The following is a 6,215-nucleotide window of genomic DNA, read 5'->3' as shown; positions in this document are numbered from 1 at the left end:
AACACAAATCTGGCCTTAGCTTTATGAATGGAAGAGGGAGCAGCAGCAGGTAGAGTGTAACTGGATCCCCAGCGCAGGGCCCCATTCACAAAACAAGGCACACACTTCCCAGCTTTCCCCATTCATGAAACTCCTTCAGATGCACCCCTTACCCCCACCCCCGCGGTTTGAGGGGAAGCTCAATGTTTCATTCACACAAAAACCAGCTTCATTCACAAATCGCCCACATTCATAAAACTCCGAGCGGCGGCGGCCAAGCTTAGCCATTCCCGCCGGCAGCCCCCAGCTAGAGCAGGCCGCCGTGCGCCCCTGTACACGCCAGCCCCATCCACCTGCTCCCCGCCCCCATCCCGGGCACCTCAAAGCCTGTCCGCCCCACTCACCCCACCCCCACTTCCCGCAGCCCATGAAGCTCACACCCACAGCGACGCTACCCCAGACCTACATCCCCAGTCACCCCACACTCACCTCGCCCACCGCCTGCACCCCCAGCTCCAACTGCCCGGACCCCCAAGCGCCCCACTCCTTGCACCCCTCCCCGCTGCACCCCCACCCCTGTGCGCCCCCTCTCCTGCACCCCCACCTTTGCACCCCTAGACCTGTGGCACCCCCTACCCGCTGCACCCCCTCCCTGTGCGCCCCAGCCCTGCGCACCCCCTCCCCTGCGCGCCCCCCTTTGCACCCCCATTCCTGTGCAACCCCCTCTCCGCTGTACCCCTACCTCTGTGCGCCCCCTCTCCTGCACCCCCCACCTTTGCATCCCTAGACCTGCGCGCCCCCTCCCCGCTGCGCCCCCACCATCCCGAGCCCCGTGCGCCCCCGGCCACGCAGCCCCCTCCCCCGGGAATGCTGCGGCCTCGCCCCGGCCCGCGCTCACCGGGTCCCGCAGCCCCTATCCGCCGCCGCCGCAGAGCCGTTCTCGGGGAGTCTTTGGGCTGCCAGAGCCCGAGCGGCCTGCAGAGTCCGCCTCTCCCTGTCCCCATTGGCCCACAGCCCTTACTGGAGCCGTCAATCACTGCTTGTTTACCCTTTCCACCGCCCAATGGCGCGCGCCGCTGCGAACGCCTCCCATTCTGATTGGTCCCAGAGGCCCAGCGGCGCGTCGGTGCCCGCCTCCTCCTAGAGCTAATAGACATAATTTATTCTCCGGGGAGTGCCAGCCAATCGGCGCAGCCTGCTTTGCATAATTCTTGCGAAGACGTTTTTCATTCATAAAAAAACGCGTCCCGAGGGGGAGGCCGAGCGAAGGCAGGATTTAAAGAGACAGCGCCCCCGCCAAGCGGTCTGCCCCGCCGCTTAGGCCCAGGGCAGGGGTCACCACCCCGCCCCGCCCATGGGGGCTGGGCAGGGCAGGGCACAGGCGCCACCAGGCAGCCAAAAGGCTTCGCAGCCCGTGCCAGTTACCCTATGGCTAGGTCTCAGAGTGAACGCCCTGCCAGCCCTGAGACGCAGGGCCCAGGACCTTTCACCTCCCTGCAGGCTACAGGCACCTGCCTGGCTCCCAGCAGTGCTTGAGCCTGGGGGCTGGCATGGCGCGCCCCACCAACCCGCCTGCCACCCACCCTGCCAGCCCCGCCGCCCCACCGCTCGGAACAGGGCAGAGCCTTGCTGGTGCCATCCCGCTGCCGGGTTACGAGGGAGCAGCCAGCCTCCTGCAGCGCTGGGGGGAGGACATAGAGTGCATGCCTTGCACAGGCCAGGCCTGAGAATGTAGAGGCCAGGGCAGCATTCCCACAGCTGGGGGGATGAGGGCACAGGGGGAGGAAAGCACCTCCTCTCTTCGCTGCTCTCAACCCCAGGGTCTCCGACACCAACAGAAGCTGGTTCAATAAAAGACCTTACCTCACCCACCCTGTCTCTCTGAATGCCCAGACGTATTTTCAAAGGAAGGCAACCCCGCCCGTCCCTCTTCCCCACATGCACACACATTGCCTGCTGTGCCAGGGTATTGTCCCCCCTCTAGATCACAGGCCTCAGGACAGCACGTGATGCCTGCCACGCACAAAGATTGCCAGAAGGGCTCAAGCCCATCACAGAATCCTCCTGGTAAGACATGGGAAGGAGGCTAGTAGGAGACAGACCCGATGCAGATGCACACAAGGAGCCCAGCGGTGCTAGAGGGCCCTGGCACAAACCTTGGTACATAGTCACTGGCACATCGCATGCACTCGCTGCTTAGTCAGCCCCCCTGAGTAGGAGCAGGCCCCAGGAGTACAGATGCTGCCCTCCGCATTTGGCTGACACAGCCCAGCCCCACAGAAGCTGGCACTGACACCAAGGGAGGTCCATGGCATTATGGGCACAGTCCTGGCAGAGTGTGCTACTTGCTGGTTTTGCCTGTGCTGCTCCATAATACCCTTCTCACCGCATGTGAGTGCCCAGGGCACAAGGGAACACAACAGGGCACAGCATCATCAGCACAAACGATGCTAATTATCCCCAGCACAGACCTCTACCCTCCTCATTGCAGTATAGAAACAAGGTGTTTATATCCACCAGCTGGCAGGCTGCACGCTCAGACTCAGAGCTGGAAACGGCTACATTTCTAGACTCCCACCCAGTGCCCTGCCCAAGCCACGATGGTCTACCGTGCTGCCTCTGCTCTGGCAGCTACTATGAGGGCACGGTCTAGCCCAGGGAGTGTTTCGATTGGCCTGAACCAAAATTTCAGCAGATATGAGGTTTGTGAAAATTTTCAAGATTTTGATTTTTTTTTTTTTTTTGGTCCTGATTCAAGAGAGAAAAATTTTGATGTCTAAAAAATTTTCACTGGATGGGAATTCTGCCTCCCATCCGACTCTAGAAAAGACTTATGTGACCCTTTTGCTGGTAGCCAGAGGGCACTTTTTCAGCCCCCTCCAAGATCCCTATGTAGATGAGCACCTCCTGTGATGCAGTGTTCACCCATACTGGGGCACTGCCCTGGGAACACAAAGGAGGGTTTGTGTGGTAGTGGCATGTGAGAAGCCTGCACAAGGAGTCCTGAGTTCACAAGAGGCATTCCCCACCAGTCCTTCTTCACAAATAAAGAAAGGAGAAGTAGATAGCAACTGGTATAAATTAGACCCTACAAAGTGTAGAAAAATGATAAGGGAAGTTAAAGACATAAGGAAAACTCCATGGCTGGCCAGGCTAAGGACAATAAGGAGTTTTTAAAGTGTATTAGGAACAAACAAAGCCTACCAGTGGTATAGGTTCATTACTAGATGAAGATGGTAAAATTGCTAATGATGCTGCAAAAAAGGCCAATAATTCAATAAATATTTCTGGTCTGTATTTGGAAAGAAGCAGGATAATACACTCATATTTCCAGTCCCTTAGTAACTAAGGAGGATGTTAAACAACATCTGATAAGGATAAATATTTTTAAATCATCAGGCCCAGTAAACTTGCACTCAAGAGTCCTAGAAGTGTTGATTTAGGAGATCTCTGAGGTTAATTTTCAATAATTAGTGAAATCTTGGAGAAATTCCAAAAGCCTGTAAGTGTGCTAATGTTGTGCCAATATTCAAAAAGCACAAGTGGGTAACAAGAGGTCAGTTAGCCTGATATCAGTCCTAGGTGAAATAATGGAAAAGCTGATATGCAATTCAATTAGTAAAGAATTTAAGCATGAGACTATAATTAATGCCAGCCAGCATGGTTTTATGGAAAATAAGTCTAGTCAAACAAACCCGATTTCACTTTTTAACAAGATTATAAATTTGGCTGATAAAGGTAATTGTGCAGACGAAATATACTTGGACTTTTGTAGGGCATTTGACTTAGTACTGCATGACAGGCTGATTAAAAACTAGCACTATACAATGTCAATAAAACACATGTTAAAAGGATTAAGCTCTGGCTACTTGACAGATCTCATGAAGATGCTGTCAGTGGAGCTGTTGCTAGTGGAGTTCTGCAAGGAGCAGTACTAGGCTCAACGCTGTTCAACATCTTTTTCACTGATCTGGAAGTAGACGTAAGCCTGCGGTCTGAATGAGGTCTCTCCTGCCACCTATGAATGAACTGGAGACAGAGCAGACCTTGTTTGCAGAGACTTACCTGCTTTGTCAAGGTGAACAATAGACACGCCTGCTTGTCAAGGTGATCAATTTGCTTGTTTTGGGTTAAAACTCACTTTAAGTCTTGGACGTAGGGGTAATGGAATGTTGTTGTCCTTATGGTAAGACTGAAGGACGGCAGAGCTGTGCTTTGTATGCCCTAAGGGCACCTGACTAGGTGTGGGGATGGGGAGTCAGGCTGAGTGAAAGAGGGTGTGTGGACAGGTGTTCCCGCTGGTGCTGTGGTACCCTCCCACTCCAGTGCTTCAAGATAGAGCTGATTAGACTCAACCAAGAGGCCTTGTCTTCACTCAGGGCTCATTAGGGCTGTAATCACTGACAAGCTGGTCTAGGGGCTGGCCCTTGGACCTGGCCTGGAGGCAGCATTGTAATGAGAGGGGATACAATAGTAGGAAGGTTCCTCCCTAGCCTGTGAACTTCCTAGGAGCTAGCCTAGGCGGTGGAACCCCAAAACATGGCATGGTGGCTAAAGGAGGCATCAAATGTGCCCCCCCACCTCTCCAGCGTATCCTAGAGCTGTGATTACTTACAGCTGGGCTAAGTGGTCGTGGTGCTGTAGGACCGGACCGGACCGGACCGGACAAAGGACTGAAGCAGCACCGCAGAGGGAGCAATGGTAGCGACAAGCGGTGGCAGAGATGAGAAGCGGCAGAGCCGTAACACACACCCACCCTCCCCTGGGGTATGATGGTGACCCTCCCCCCCAATGCACCCCTGGGCTCTGCGGTAGGGAAGAAGCAGAAGAAGCAGCTAAGGGAGGTGTCAGCTGCCAGACACAGCCACCGCATTTGGGGGCAAATCGTGGGGTGCGAGATGCAGCCTGGGCTGCTTGAAGCGAAGGAGCTGCTCCGACCCCGGCACAGGGAGGAGAGGCATGCACTGGAAGGGCTCTGCTCGCTGAGAGCGACTCACTGTGGGAGCAGGGGAAACGAGCAGGCTCCCACGGCTGGGGGAAAGGGCTCTCTAGGTGCATGGAGGAGCCTACTTTCGGGGGCCATCACGCCCTGCTCTCCGGTGTGTATATGGGGGGAGGGGTCGCTGTGCAGTCTGTGTCCCAGCCCAGTGTGTGTGGGGGAAGCACCCAGCGTGTGTGTAGGCTGGCTCAGAAAAGAACAAGGCAGAACTGCTGGAGCATAACTCCTCTCTGGATTTCAGGTGCCGGCGTGATGCTCTGGACCACTCCAGCAGCAGTGTGCTGCCTGCCGCGTAGATTTGGGTGGGCCCGGGTGCTAATTGGCTCCACCTCGGTGGGCCGTGGCCCAGCCAGGCTCAGCAGTGGCTATGGCCCTGCCCAAGAGACAAAACCAAGCAATGCACAAGCCTTCCCTGCAAGCTTCCCTGATAGCCTTTCCTGGTCTAAGCCTCTCTTCCACCTGGTAGGGGGTGAGAGATCCACATGCACAGGGCTGCCGCCATGTGTGACTCTAAGGAGAAGGATTGCTGGAGAACATTGCAAGATGCTTCCCGGTGCCTTTGAGGGAACCAAAGTCTCTGTAAGTTGAGTCTTATGGGGGAGGGGAGAACTACTTTGGCTAAATTTAGAACCCCCTCAAAAAAATCACTGGGTCTAAATTTAGCCCAATACGCTTCACATTGAGAGTTCAGCTTGGCTTTAGCAACACACAAGTTCCCGCCTGCTGCTGCTGCTTTGTTTGTTTGTTCCCTAGAAACAAGGCATTGATCATGTTCAAACCAGAAGCTCTGATTAGTGCAGGGTTCAGTCCCTTAAAGGCAGCTTTTGGACACGTCTCTGAAAAGTACAGTGGTTTAAATGGAGAGGCAGTGCCTTGTCTTTTGACGCCCAATCAAAGCTCACATTGTAAAAGTCTGATTCCCCACTGCCTTTTTTCAGGGCTCTGGTCCAGCCTGGTCCCAGTGGAGTTGTCCCAGTGTAAAACTGACAAGGTGCCCTGGTGAATCAGGCTGTGTTCCAGGGGATTTGTGAAACCCAACCTGCCACCAGGAACTCCCAGCCCCATGCTGTAACAGGCAGTAAGTTCTGCAAAACCCCCACTTTGGTGCAAAGAGGTGTGGGACTCGCCCAAGGTGACTCTGTTATGGAGAAGCCGTAGCCTCTTCAGAGGCAGGGTTGTAACCAGCTTCCATTGCAAAGCCCTATCTTAGCACCCCAGAGGCTCGAGGACAATTCTT

General features: G+C 54.9%; 1 long non-coding RNA gene across 1 annotated transcript; it reads left to right on the top strand.

The window, feature by feature from the left end:
• The first annotated feature begins 4,434 nt into the window (after window positions 1-4,434).
• On the top strand, window positions 4,435-5,889 carry LOC137146973 (uncharacterized). Its single transcript, XR_010918114.1, has 2 exons — window positions 4,435-4,746; window positions 5,220-5,889. It is a non-coding gene; the product is annotated as an uncharacterized lncRNA (long non-coding RNA).
• The last annotated feature ends 326 nt before the right edge of the window (window positions 5,890-6,215 follow it).

The sequence above is a fragment of the Emydura macquarii genome, unplaced genomic scaffold (genome assembly GCF_026122565.2).
Source record: "Emydura macquarii macquarii isolate MOO-44397 ecotype Brisbane River unplaced genomic scaffold, CSIRO-AGI_Emac_v2 contig_499, whole genome shotgun sequence".
NCBI lineage: Eukaryota > Metazoa > Chordata > Testudines > Chelidae > Emydura > Emydura macquarii.
Note: the sequence above shows the minus strand (reverse complement) of the source record. Positions and strands in the feature narration are given on the sequence as shown.